At 51.4% G+C, this 15,165-nt stretch overlaps 1 protein-coding gene across 1 annotated transcript in view; it reads left to right on the top strand.

Annotated features, from left to right (window-relative positions):
* The window catches only part of LOC120383934 (E3 ubiquitin-protein ligase TRIM39-like), a 109,279-nt gene that overhangs the window by 69,514 nt on the left and 24,600 nt on the right, over window positions 1–15,165 (top strand). The gene's annotated exons all lie outside the window — the stretch shown is intronic.

Genomic DNA, 15,165 nt, shown 5'->3' with positions numbered 1-15,165 from the left:
CCTGATAGACATTATCTCACCTAACCTTAATAGGCATTAAACTGCTCAAATCGCCCCTCCCAACAGCAGGGTTTCCATGCTCATACAGGCCTTTAACCTGCAATTTCCTTCTACAATACTCTGAAGGGCTAAGAGCTGTTCAGTGTCTCCATGGATTGGGCTGAGGCAGGCCCTCTCCCCGGTGCAGAGGCAGATGTTTTTATAACCAGACTGTGAAACTCAGACACAAGTAAAACAAACTGTGCCCACATAGCAGCTTTCCTGTCTCTCAGCTGTGGCTGAGCTGTGTTTTACATTCACACCCAGCCTGCTGCCTGACCTCTGTGTGCACTGGTGCATGCTGGGGGAGACTGGGCAGCGCCAGCAGAGGTTAGCAAGCCCAGGGGACATGCATACACATAGCAGCACCAGTAGCCCAGGGGTCAATGAATACTGGGGTATCCTACCACACAGAGCTGGGAGGGAGGGGGGCGCTCTGGCCACCATCTCCTCAGGGAAGCCAAGGCCTGAACAGGCCGCAGGGACGGTTCCTCTCCAGGTGGAGGTTCCAGCAGGTGTAAGGGCTGAGCCACGTTGGCAGGACAGTGGGGGGACTCACATGGCCGTTGTGATGTCTTCGTATCCTCGATACACAGAGCTCCAGCAGCTGGGGTGTAAACCCCACTCGTACCCCCAGCACGAGGGGGGTGGCTGGCACAGTCATTAGATGGAGACACCTGAGCTCCTGGGGCTCTGAGACGGTCTCTGTGACTGTTATCCGCTCTGGGAGATGCCCAGGTGCAGCTGCAGAGGGTCTGTGCCGCTAGTATCGTCCATCGGACAAATGGCTCTGGGCAGAGAGTTCAGGCTGGAGCCAAGTCTCCATTTTCAGCCTGATTTGTGGGGGTGAGATCAGGGGCCCAGGGGCTCCTGCCCCTCCCTTACCCTTCCCTCACTCCTGTGAGGGACCCTGGACCCTGCATCTATTCTGACCCCTCACCCACATCCCTCCCGCTCTTCTCACTCCCTTTCTGCTCCCCTGGGCTCCTGCCCCTCTACTCCCACTTTGCCTCCCTGGCACATGCCCCTGCCCTCCACCCATCTCTGGCCTGCTGGAACAGCCCATCCCTTCTCCCCCTGCCCTCCTGGCATCTGCCCCTCTGCCCCAAACATCCTCTGCACCCTGGAGCCCTCCCATCACTTCACACCCCCACTATGTCCTGGCATCCACCTCTCCCCTTTCCCTCCTCTGTGCCATGTCTCCCACCCCACCCCTCACCCTCCTCTGCTGTCCTGACTTTTGCCCTTCTTACTCCCCTCAGCCCTCCTGGCACCTGCCCCTCTCCCCACCCTCTCTGACCCCTGACACCCGCCCCTTCCCTCATCCCCCTGTGCCCACCCCTCCTCTAGCCCCACTCTGACCCCCTGGCACCTGCCTCTCCCCAATCCCCTCTCCTAGCACCTCCCTCTACCCACCTGCCCTGCCTCTCTGCTCACCACTCTCTGCCCCCTGGTGCTTCTCCGTCCCCTCCTCTGCCCTCCCTGTGCCTGCCCTTCTGCTCAACACCCTCAATCCCCTGGCACCTGCCCTTCCCTTTACCAGCTGCCCCCTCCTGCTGCCTGCCCCTTCCCTCACCCTGCCCCCCAACACCTGATACTCCCCTTGTCCCCTTCCTTCCTGGTGCCCAGCCCCCTCCCCAGCCTCTGCCGCACTGACCCTGCTCTCCTCTCCCCCCTCTGCCACCATCACCCATGCCACCTTCTCTTTGTCACTCCTGCCCCTCCCCTCCCCCTCTGGCTCCGTGACACCTGCAGCCCACAGCACTCCCCCCAGTCCCCTGGTGCCAGCTCCTCCTCTGCCCCAAGTCACAGCTCTACCCTGGCCCCAGCTGCCTCCCTGGTGCCTGCTGTTTCCTTTGCCCTGTCTGCCTGCCTGGTGCAAGTCCCTTCCCTCACCCCTCTGGTCTCAGCCCTTCCCTTCACCTAAGCACTGCCGCACCCCTCCCCTCACCCTCTCCTAACCTCTGGGCCCCACCCTCCCTTCATCCTCCCTCTGCCCCCCTGGTGCCCACATCTCCCTGCACACGCCTCTGCCCCCCCTAGGGCCTGCCCTTCTCCACACCCCTCTCTCTGCCCCCTTCTGCTCACCTGCTCCCTCACCCCCCATTCTGCCCCTTTGGCACCAATGACTGTTCATTCGCTTCCCCCCCCCCCATGGTTCCACCTCCCCACTCCTCATCATCTCACCCCCTGGCAGCTCACGCTCCCCTTGATTTCCCCTGCCCCATTGGAGTTTCCCCCATTCCCTCACCCCCCTCTGCCCCTGGTGCCCCTCCCTTCCCTTATCACTCCATAGCCCTTGTGCCTGCCCCACCCCTATGTCCCTCCCTCCACCCCTCTGCTTCTGTCACCACCCCTCCCTTTCCTCTCTTCTCCCCCCCTCCGCTGACACCTCACCCGCCCTACTCCTCCTGCCCTTTCCTCTCATTGTCTCCTCACAGGCAGAGGGGTCCTGACTCCACTCAGGCAACAACGCCCCCTCCCCCTCCAGTGATTAATAGGGACGCAGGTTAATTTCCCTTTGATCCCAGTGACCAGCCCCTGCCCCCGGCCCTGACTCTGTGACTCTCTCCCCAGTGGACGTGACTCTGGATCCAGACACGGCTCATACCCAACTCGTCCTGTCTGAGGATCAGAAATGTGTGAGACTCGGAGACAAACGCCAGGATCTGCCTGACAACCTTGAGAGATTTGATCCTTGTGTCTGTGTCCTGGGCACTGAGGGGTTCAGGGGCGGGAGGCATTTCTGGGAGGTGGAGGTGGGAGACAAGCCTGAGTGGGACCTGGGTGTTTGTAGGGAATCTGTGAGCAGTAAGGGATGGTTCATAGCCACACCTGAGAATGGATTCTGGGTCGTGCGGCTGAGGGATGGAGGATATGAGGCCTGCACCTACCCCAGGAGCCCCCTCCCCATGAGCGTCAGGCCCAGCTGGGTGGGGATTTTCCTGGACTATGAGGCGGGCGAGGTCTCGTTTTACAATGTGACTGACAGGTCCCATCTCTTCACTTTCACTGGCACCTTCTCCGGGAAGCTCCGCCCTTTCTTCTATCCTGGTCTCAACGCTGGGGGTACAAACGCGGCTCCCCTGATAATCTGCCCGGTCCCAGCTCAGGCCAGAGGGAATCTCAACCCTGACAGTGACCCCACGGCACAGACTGGCCCCTCCCAGCCCTGCTGCTCTTCCGGCCCCCAGTGGTGGGGGCCAGTTACTGCAGCAACTGGACTTTCTGTGCTGACCGGACGCTGCCAGTTTCCCTTTTCAACTGGAGGTTCCAGTCGAAAACCAGACATCTGGGAACCTCCAGCCCCCACCTTCCCCGTCCCCTGCCCCAGGGGTAGCAGATGGTGGGGGATGGGGTCATTCACTCCAATCAGAATTTTCTACCCCTGTGAAATAAGTGTAAATATGAAAGAAAAATATTATTTTAATTTAGAAAATATTATTTTAACAAGGTGTAAATACAAGAATATTTTACTTTACATTTCAACAGTATTTCAAAAACAAGCATATAAATATATTTGTAGAAATGGAATTATTTACATTTTTTTCTTTCCCTCAAATCTATAGTGAAGTTTAACTTCTCTAAATAATGTCATTTGTATTTCAACTGTGGAATTTCAAGAAATCCAAAATATTTATCTTAACAAAATAAACTATTAAATTGTCAGACTGGGTTGTTCAGTTACAATGTACATGTGTCATAAACAGCACAACTACACACATGTGCAGCTGCTCTTTCTCCCTCTCCCCCTCTCTTTATTGTCTTGACTGGTTCTGTCTGGAAGGCAGGGAAGCTACACCCACATCCTGCACTACACCTTTGAAAATTAATAGTTGAAAAAATAATAGAATTCATTAAGCAATATATTTAAGTTAACTCACACAAGATTATATAATAATCTTGGAACTTCTGTCAGCATTAATTCATGTGATTTTTAACTTTCTATCTACATATAATTGGTAATCAAGATATGACCCTTCCTTTCTTTTTCTCACATCAATTAACAAAACACAGCCCCCCAACCTCAAATGCTCTCTTCCTATAGCTAGAAATCTCTTCTACAATCTGCAGTTTTTAGTTTATTTTTTTAGACATATTATTTACAGGCAATGTACTGTCACTGTGCACTGTTGATTTCAATGTACTGCCAGGCTCTTCACGTTCTTGGTTATAAAGACACAACAAATGTAGTTCGATAAAGAAACAGAGAAGGGGTTGTGTTCCTTTACTCAATCATCACAAATTAACTTAATTGTATTAAAGACGCCGGCAGTTAATGACACATAACATGAAATTTGGTGAAGCTTTTTGGCAAACTTTTCTTCTCGGCCATAAATCAGTTGAAAGGGTGATATTTTTGTTGTCATGTGAGGTTTAGAGTACAAAGAATAGAAAGTTTCTCCAGGAAATTCATCTCAATTCCTCTGGGTTCTGTCTACCACCTTCTCTAATGCTCTGTAAAAATAGTGACTGATTGATCTAATTCCTTGAAATTAGCTGTTGAACCTAATTTCTTGAAGATCTAGCTGAGCAGAGTCTGAGGGGAGGCACATCACATGGCAGTGCTAGGACTCCTTTTTGTTTTAAACTTGATGCATTATGAACATTTTCAATGTAATAATTCAGTTTTGAAGATTTATTCACAATATGCCATTCATGCCAGAGTGCTCTAAGCGTACCTTGATTATTTGAAAATAAATACCCTAAAATTATCTTTTAACGGATTCATTTGTGCTTTTTATCAAAGCTATGTGTTTTTCCTAATTTTTAACACAGGGAAATATTAATCTAAAAATAGATAATTTTTTCCATAAAATTTCCTTCAGAAATATCTGCGTTCCTTTCCCTAGTTCTCACTGAATTCTGTGTAATAACTGTGTTCTCTTATCCAATCTTATTGTGTTATTACATGGGGAAATATGTTGGCAAATAGGTTAATATACAACATGGTTTTTACTATCTGACAAGACACAATAATGTGTTGTCACTCACAATTTGCAGCATGAAGTGTCATGAAGAGATTGCAGGCAATGTTCATTTTTAAATTTCTAACTCTGAATGGGCTCCCCCATCAGTTCCTGCAACCCCTGGCTGGCAGACCTCTGTGTGAATGAAGCAGCAGGCAGTCTACCAGTGAACCCCCACCAAGCGTCTTTATGACTTTTTATGGTGCATCACAACATACCAGCAGTTACGAGAAGCCCCCTTTCTGCTCCAATTGAGAATCTTATACTGCTGCTTTCTTCTCAGCACTGAGCTAGTGACTTCCCCAGGCTCCCTACAGGTGCAAGTGATCCCCTCTGCCCTACCAAACCAAAACTACTCAGTCCCTCCTACCAGTGATGAGCTGCCAAAATCATAACAACCGGTTCCCTCCTCACCCCAGGAGGGGATCATGGCACACCCCCCACGTTCCTTGACGCCCCCCACCCCCACCCCAGGGACCCCTGCCCCATCCACCCCCCTTCCCTGTACCCTGACTGCCCCCCGCCACGGCATCCAACCCCTCCTCTCATTCCTGATAGCCCCCAGGACCCCTGCCCCATCCAACCACCCCTTCTCTCTGTCCCCTGACTGCCCCTGGAACCCGTGCCCCCGACTGCCTCCCCCCGCCCCATCCAACCCCTGAGCCTGTCTGCCTGCCCCACCAGGACCCTGGCCCCTATTCAATCCCCCTGTTCCCTGCCCTCTGTCCCCCCACCCCTATCCACCCCCACCCCCAAACTCCCTGCCCTCTCTCAGCACCCCCTCCCTGCCCTCTTACCACGCTGCCTGGACATGGCTGGCAGCGCTACAGTCCGGCTGCAGCTGGAGCCGAGAGCCCGGGATGCAGGACCGGGGCAGGAGTTGTGCGGCCGGAGCCAGGCGGCTTGCCTGACAGAGCCGGGAGGACCGCACCGGACCCGCGCTGCCGGAGCTGGAGTCCGGCCCGCCGCCGCACCCGGACCTGCGCTGCCAGAGCGCAGCCGGCCGACGCGCCCGGACCCGCACTGCCGGAGCCCAGCATCTGGGTAGGTGGGGTCGTGGCCGCCACCATGCCCGGAGTCAGGCTGCGGCCGGAGCCAGGCAGCCGGGGCGGGCCGGAGCCGGGTGGCCGGAGCTGGGCGGCCAGGGCCGCGGGGCCAGGGAGGGACGTGGCTGGAGCCGGAGCCGGAGACGCGGGGCCGGGGAGGGACGCGGCCGGAGCCGGGCGGCCGGAGACGCGGGGCCGGGAGGACGCGGCCGGAGCCGGGCGGCCGGAGATGCGGGCCAGGGAGGACGCAGCCGAGCCGGGCAGCCGGAGCCGCGGGGCCGGGAGGGACGCGGCGAGCCGGGCGGCCGGAGCCGCGGGGCCGGGGAGGTACGCAGCCGGAGCCGGAGCCGGGCGGCCGCGGATGCGGGGCTGGGGAGGGACGCGGGGCCGGGACACACCGCCCTCCTCGTTCCCTCTACCCCTACCTCAGCGTCGTCTTCCTGAGCCTGAGCGGGAAACCTGCTTGCTTCTCAGCCCTCCCAGGCTTCCCGCGCGAAGAGCTGATTCGCGGGAAGCAGGGCGGGGAGGAGAAGCAGGGCGGAACATTAATGGGAGGAGGTGGAGGCAGAGCTGAGGTAAGCTGGGCCGCAGCAGGGAGCGCTTGTTAAATTTAAATGCCCTTTTAGAACAAGTTGTCCCACGCGGGACAACCGGTTCTAAAATGGCTTCTAAATTTAACAACTGGTTCCCGCGAACCGGTGCGAACCGGCTGCAGCTCACCACTGCCTCCTACTCTAACTGCACCCGGTGCCCTGGGTGTTCTCTGTGACCAGGGTGCTGGCTTCCAAAGGGCTCAGTTTGTAGCTGCTAACAGCCCCTGTCACACGGCCATGATTGTGTAATTGACCATAGAGTGAAAATGTAAACTGTTACCTCATGATTCAATTCAGAACCTAGATCTGCCAGTGTCTGCTCTGCACAGCCATGTGGATATATAATTGTACATGTTGTCTTCTCCACCTCATGTGCTGTCAGAGTTCTAAGTGGAAATTCTTCTTCCTCTTTTGAAAAATCACCTGTAGCTGTCAATACATACTGGTATCGCGTCTGTGGTACTGGATATAGTCCGATTAAATTTGTTCTCAGCAGTTCCCAGGGTTTAACAACCTGTGTGCAAGAACACAGGCTAGAGTTCTCATTTGGATCTTTCCTATCACATTTTTATTATAATCTCATCTATAGTAAGCAAAGTAAACGTTATAATGTGGTTTCTATAATAGTTGATGTCTCCACACAGTCAGAATCTAACTTTTGGTGTCTTTCAGACATAAATAAATACAGGCCAAACTTCCGCAACTGAAAACTTGCATAAACACGCTGTCACTGTGCCAGCACAGCGGGCAATAGAAGTGGTTGCTGCACTGTGTTAGAGCTGATTAGAGGCTTTATTGTGCAGCAATAATAAATACAGATAATGATAAACAATTAGCTTGGCTAATGTTTAAAAACACTTCAGATGTATTTAACATGGGGAAAGATGCAAAGTGTTTGATTTAACCAAGAGCCATCTGCTCAGGTCCACTTCATTGCAGGGCTTGTAAAGTTAAGTCCAATCCAAGCAGGACATTTGCCTGGCATGAGATCCTGTATGAACTCCTGCAAAGCATAAGACAGGGTGACCAGAACCTTCTGTAACTCCCTAGGTTCTCTGCTGTCTTTCCAATGAAACCAGAGAACGTTACCCAGAGCACTCAAAGGTCTCCTTGGAGATCTAAGAGAGACTCAGACCAAGCAGTGGAAACACAAACTGCCTGATGGAACCAGCACAGGATAATTGAAAGGGTCTCAAATGCCACAGCTCTGGACAGTTTCTTGTCCCTGAAGAAGTCAACCCTATTTTAATCTACAGTCTGTGCACTAAGAATTTCTGACTTACCCAGCAAGGCAGAAACAGAACCCAAGTCTCCTGATTCTTAGTCCAGTGCCATAATCATTAGACCCTTCTGACTCCCCTGGAACATGGTTTCTTTACACCCTCCATGCTGGGCCAAGGGGCAGTCCCTCCGGACGTGTCCCATCTCCCGGCAGAGGTAGCACTGGGCCTCCCCTGTGGAATAATGCACCCGGTAGTGGGCTACATGGTAGGGGATGAGGAAGAACCCCTCGAGCGCCTCTCCATCACACGCCGCCGGTGGCAGTTGAAGCTGCATCTGCCGGCGGAATGAGAGGATGTGATGGAGGGCGGGGTCTTTGCAGCCCAATGGAAGAGGGCTGATAACAAAGATTGGTCGCCCCAGGGTAGAAAGGGCAGGCAGCATGGAAGCATTGGGCAGGAACGGAGGGACAGAGGTCAGGACTAACTGGACACCCAGGTCTTCCAATGGCTCCAGGGGGCCGAACACCCCCCCACCGCCAGGCCCTTCTCCACCACCTCCTGGGCGGCAGCCTCAGATGCTAGGAAGAAGACTACCTTTCCGTACATTTTGGAGGCCACCTCAATGGCAGTGGGCCCCATTACCCTCGCCCATGCCCGCACGTAGGTCTCCACGTGGGGCGAGGTGGGCACCAGGAAGCAACGGACGCCATGCTTCCTGGTCAAGGTAGGGAAGGGGCCCCGGCCGCTATAGATGGTAGTGGAGGCGGTGATCGGAGGAGATGATGTAGTGGCAGGTGGAGGAGTCGCCTCCACCTGGGCGTATGCCCTGGGGGTTGGGGGAGGGGCATCTGCAGAGCTGGTAGAAGGAGCAGCGGGGAGGGATGGTGCGGCTTTAGAACGTGTGTATAACACAGGTCCTAGAACGTCACCGAGTGCTTCCTCCAGAAAACCTATGACGTGACTGAGCCAGAGCACATCTTCTGGAAAGACATCTACATGCATTAGAGCCAGCCAGTAAGAAAAAATCTTTCTCCTGCAGTGACGTGAAGTTAAAGAACATGGAGAAGAAGAAAACTTCTACTCGGGTTGTTACTGGAGCTGAAGCAGAGAGGCCAGGACATACACGGCTGGGGCCCAGGACTGACTATCAGCAGATCTGCCATTTTCTATTCCTGGCTTTTTGACCATGAGCGAATCTCTTTGCTTCTGTGTGCCTCAGTTTCCACAACTATAACATGAAGCTAATCAAGGTTCTGGTTTTTCTCTCTCCTATTTTGCAAGGCAGGAAACTTAGATACATTTGGGGCCTGTTTATGCTACTGATCTAGGATGTCTTTGTAAGCTGATGACCCCCACCTGTTGTTCAGAACCTATGGATAACACAAGCTCCTAAGTTTGTTCTGTGCTTAGCCCGTATGGAACAGCTGGGCTGGGCAGCCTTTTCTCGCTGGGCTGTGTGGAGCAGGTTCTGGGCACTAGGGATATGAAGAGGCTCTCAAGGACTCATTCTTGAAAATAAATATCAATTGTGGCAGAGCTCTGATCTTGCTCCCGTGGGTCCTGTGCTTCTAGGCGGTTTATGCTTAGCCTCAGTGGCTCACTGTGACCCTCCACGTAGCCCTTCTCTCTCTAGGGCCAGGGTCACAGTCTACTGAGCCCTTTTCATCATAGGCTGCAAGGAGGTTGATGAGATAACTCCCATAGTCTGTTTAGCCTCCTGTCCTGACAGGGGCCTGACTTCCCCTCCCAGGAGATGTTCCTGTAGTGGTGGCTTGGGGGGAACCTGGGCCCGCCCTCTACTCCGGGTTCCGGCCCAGGGACCCTAATGGTAGCAGCTGTTGGCAGCCAACCTTTCACTGCCAGAGTTGCTACATTTCCCTGGGCCACTTCCCCACAGCTCTCCTGCTTCTCCCTTCTTCACCCATACCTTAGGGCTCCCTTAACGATGGTTTGAGGATGTCTGCATTAACCAGCCCTTCAGCCACTCTTCCTCTCCTCTGGCTCCCTGGCTCTCCCCTGCCTCACTGGAGTGAGCCCTTTTTATAGTATCAGCAGGGCCTTAATTAGAGTCAGATGGTCACATTCATGGCCTCACCTGACTCTTTGCAGGTTAATTAGAGTCAGGTGTTCTCATTAGCCTAGAGCAGCCCCTGTTCTGGTCAATCAGGAAACAGAAAACTGTTAATACAGTGGCCAGTATATCTGCCTTCTGCTATTCTGCTGTACCCAACTGGCCTGGGTCTATCACACAATGAACTGCAATGCAATATAAAATCACTGCCACTAACATGGGTGGGTGATAAAATACGAGCAGAATGGTAATTAATGCTGAGGACAGGGCAGTGACACAGAACAATTGGATCCCTTGATAAGCTGGCCCCATTCAAAGAAAACAAGTTTGAAAAGAACCAAATGAACGGTCCTATGCCTGGCAGCAAAGCATGCAGGCCACACCTACAGCATGGGGACGTGTATCCAGGAAAGCACTAACTGTGAAGAGGATTTAGGGGCCATGCTGGGCAAGCCATTCAACATGAGCACCCAGTGTGATGCTGTGGTGACCAGGGCTAACGCCATCATTAGATGTATGAAAAGAGCAGCGAGTAGCACAGGGAGGTGACACACCATCAGTAAGACTGATCCTGGAATACTGCATCCAGTTTTGGCATCCACCTTTGAAAAAGATTTTGAAATATTGGAGATGGGGCAGCAAAAAGCAATAAGGGCTGGAGAAAAATGCCTGCTAGTGAGCTATTGAAAGAGCTCAGCCTGTTTAGATTATCAAAAAGATCAGGCAGTGACATCATTGAAGTGTTGAAGTGACTTCATGGAGAGAAGGACTTGCATCCGAAGAAGTGGGTATTCACCCACGAAAGCTCATGCTGCAAAACGTCTGTTAGTCTATAAGGTGCCACAGGATTCTTTGCTGCTTCTACAGAACCAGACTAACACGGCTACCCCTCTGATACTAATCTAGCAGAGAAAAGCATAACAAGACCCAGTGGCTGGAAACTCAAAAGAGACCAATTCATATTAGAAATAGGGCACAAATATTCAACAGTGAGGATGAATCACCAAAGGAACAAACTAGAAAGGGAAGTGGTGGGAATTGCCCATTTCTTGATGTTTTCTAATGAAGACTAGATGCCTTTCTGGAATGTGTTTAGTCAAAAACTAGCTACTATGCTATACAGAAAGCATGCGATATGCAAGGTGTCAGATTAAATGCTCTAATTGTCTCTTCTGTCCATAAAGTCTGCTAATTTATGAACAACTGAGCATAGCCTGGGGAAGAGCATCTCGTGTTCTACTGTGTAGTCGGTGTCATCCCCACAATGAAGAGTCATTGAGTGGGGTGATCCAGGGGAAGCAGCTCAAACATCCAATGTGGCTGGACAGGGGCAGGACATCAACACTGCAGGGGAGGGGTGGGTGTGGCAGTGACATCACAAGGGCCTTTGGCAGGACCTCAGCCTATTGGACAAAGGTGGTGGAGAGGCGATGATCTCACAGAGAGATCTTGACATCAGCCAGGCAGGACAGGGGTGCAGGACAGGGGCAACCTTGGAGATCCCTGGGCTTTGCTGCAGCATGTCTCCTTCTCGAGGTCTCTCCTTGAGGACTGAGAGAGAATTCACTTTCACGTACGTGAGCACAAGGAGAACCCTCTTTGGAGTTTTCTCCTTTTCTTGTCTTGATTTTGCTAGAAAACAGACGTCCCTGTATAGAAGGTAAGAGCCTCCGAGAGGTTTGGAACCTGTTCAGTCTGATCCATCAGGTGCTGGCTGAATTCTAGGAATGGAAAATACTAGATTGTGGGGGCAACATTTTATTTCCAACGTAGGACTTTGTCCCTTAGAATCACTGGGGACATTGGGGTTTCTCCTTTTTGTTTTCCCTTTTCCTCTGTCCCTCCTATATCCGCCATCCATCATACCATCACCTACTGCAAGTGAGTGGCATTAAGGTTCCTCGGTGGCTTCCCCTGTCTATCTGGAGAGAGGCAGAAAGAGGGGGAGAGAACATCTCCAAAGGGGGATTTCATTTGCAAACAGCCCCCAAGAGCCCCTCACTCTCAGACTGGGCAGGGGCTTCTCCAGAGCCGTCTCCAGTGTTTTTGGAAAGGTCCCAGCAATGGAGCTCCCAGCCCTTCCCTTGTGGGACACTGTTCCCCAGGCTGAGAGTCTCTGAGCTGGGCCAGCCACTGTGAGCTGCTGAGCATGGAAATCAATGGGGAATGAGGAGGGCCCTGGTCTTCCTGTGCCTCGGGTCTTTGTGACTGTGAGAGACGAGGGAAAGAAGGTGGCTGGTGGCTATAGGGAGCCAAGGGAGGAGAAATAAATAGTTAATAATGAATCCTAGAGACTTTGTCTTTTGTGGTGAAGGGTTTAAAATGGGTCTGCATGTCCATTCTGTGTGAGGGGGCTGGTTCGGGGTCTCTGCAGGGAACTGTGACTCTCCACCACTGTGAGGCGGGCCGGGCATCTCACTATCCTTTGTTGCCTCGTCCCCTCCCCGCTGGGCTGCGAGCCCGAGCTGCCATCGGGCAGAGGGGCACCACCAGTTTAATAATACTGCGTAGGGCCCCATAAATCCTAAGGATGGCCCTGGGTAAAACCCCTGGCTCAGGCTGCCTCTAGAGACACAGCCCAAAGGCACTGATTTCTAGGCCTAACTACATGCCAGGGGCCAACCAAAGGAAGCCAATTACGGGGTAGCAGAGCCCCCTGAAAGCCCACATCAGGGACTGGTGATCTCACCATTATCACCTGACTCTGCACAGACTGGATTAGTGCCTGTGGGGAGGGTCAGTGAGATGATTATCAGACAAACTCTGTGTCTGGGCGTGTCCATCCATCTCCTCATCCTCTTCTCCCAGGTTCTGGCTGCAGAGGGAAAGGTTTGCCCAATAGTTAAGGTGCTAAGTTAACCTGCACAGATCCAGGTTTTGCTCTGTGTGAAGTCAGGTAAGTCATTTATTTTGTCTGGGCCTGACTTACCCCTCTTCTAAATGGGGGTAACAACCTTCCACATCACACAGCAGCAGAGACATTGTGTGGGGAGGAGGAGGACAGATGAACCTATGTGCCTTCTCCCCACCAACTTGCTGCTTGCCTTGTGGTGAGCATGCTCACACAGACTGAGCATGCTCAGTTACCTCAGATGAAGGCGCTGCCCTGACTCTGCCCCCACACTACTGGCAGGTATAGGTGTCTCTGCACAGCAGTATGGTGAGTCTAAGCACATGGAGGTTTGTGAGTTGCTCAGACAGTGCAGGGATGGGGGCCAGGTAAGGACCTGCAATAGTTAGACATGCAGATCTTTCCTGTCCACATTAAATCACAAAAACGTCACATTGGGGTAGTCACAAGATTTCCTAATTTCACACTGACTCCTTCACTAGCTGGTGTTTCTCTTAATGCCACAGCTCTTGGAATCCTGTGATTACGTGACAATCTCAGCTCTCACTTTAACAAAAGTAAGTTTCTTGCTCTCGGGGCTGAGTAGAAAAGGTTGAATACGTGACCAGAGCGAATCCTGACTGCTCACAAACAAACAAACAGTCCAGAATGTCAGGGACTCTAACCCTCGACAGCGAAGTTCGTTGTCTGACCGCAGAGAGACAGGCAACACCAGCAAGGTCTGATCAAAAGCTCTTTATTGACAAGTGCACGCATCAATAGAGAGCAGCTCGGCTCCAGAGAGAACCAGCCCCCCCTTTACAGCTTAGTATTAGCCTATATAGACTGTTTTATTACGTCATAGATCATTCACTTGAGCAACCCACCCCCGTTTGTCTAACAACTAGAAATTAGACACCTTTTAATATATACGCATGCCTAGTCTCTACAGCATTAAATTGTTAATATTTTAACAAGCGCCAAAAGTTAGGAATGTAAGGGAGTTAAAAACACACCGAACACTAAACCAGGGAGTTAGAGTCAGAACTGTGGGATGCTTGTGTTTCTTATCAGTTCTTCAAACACTGTTCCTAACACAACACAGCTGGTACCAGCCCCTCACTTATCTCACTCTTTCCCAGGGCTTTGTGAGACAATGCTACTTCTCAGTATTTTTCCACTCTGGGATTACCCAGAAACCTCTGTTAGCCTGACTTCAGTCAGGTTGGCATAACTGGTTTTGTGCTACATCTTTATTCAGGCCTAACAAGAATATAATTTTTTAGAAGAAAAACCCTCATGTTTTCTTCAGCAGCTTCTTGATTTTTGCTTACATGGTGCTGGCAATACTGCCTTGGCAGTGATCAGTTTGTTTTCAGGCCTGGCTTCTCCAGCAAAGGCTCTAAGGACCTAAATATAAAACTGAGCATTCTGAGTGATTCCTTTACTTCACCCTTAATCCAGGGGGGCTGTGCTCATTTGCTGCTTGGGCCCACAGCCCGCCTCTATGCACATTTCCACACCTCGCCCTCTCTGTTTCCCTATCTGTTAACTCTGCTGTTTTAGATAAATGATGGCACGAAATTAGAGGGCTTTCCAAGGGGGATAGAGATTTAAGGCCTGAGTTCTCAGTGGCACAGCATTGCCAACTCCAAACTTTTTAAAATCATGAGTCAGGACCCCCAGAATGATGTGATGCCTTTTGTGAGACTAAAAAATAAAAATAATAATAAATGTTGAGTTCTTTCTATTTTCCTTCTGATTCTCACACTTTAGGCTGGCTCAGGTCACATTTTAAGTTTTTCTCTGCAACCAAGACAACTAGAAACTTCCTTTGTTTAGGTCCCTAACTTCTGTTTGCTAGGAGCTGGGAATGGGCAACAAGGGATGGATCACTCGATCACCTGTTCTGTTCATTCCCTCTGGGGCACCTTGCATTGGCCACGGTGGGAAGACAGGATACTGGGCTAGATGGACTATTGGTCTGATCCAGTCTGGCCATTCTTATGTTCACGAGATTCATTATAAAATCATGAATGTTGGCAACACTTTTGACACTGCGTCTCCTTTACACTGAGGCAGAGCTGCCTTAGCGTATGTTAGAATCAGGCCTTTGAAACCTTGATTCCAGCTTAAGCAAGTTTTTGGCTTGTGAATCGAATATCCCTAGACTTGAAAGGATTAGATTTTATTGGTAGATGTCAGCAAATGTTGATTTCACTTTGCGCACACAAAGGGATGAAAAAACATTTCCATTGATAAGAACTGAAATTTACAAATAGCTACAGTAAGAAAAATGCTGCTTGATAACTTACTAGAGTTTAATTTAAGGATATTTACTTAGCATGTTTTGACATGAGATGTTGACAATTTGTGTTTTAACAGTTACACTT

This window comes from Mauremys reevesii, linkage group 15 (assembly GCF_016161935.1).
Source record: "Mauremys reevesii isolate NIE-2019 linkage group 15, ASM1616193v1, whole genome shotgun sequence".
NCBI lineage: Eukaryota > Metazoa > Chordata > Testudines > Geoemydidae > Mauremys > Mauremys reevesii.
This window is presented reverse-complemented; position numbering and strand designations above follow the sequence as displayed.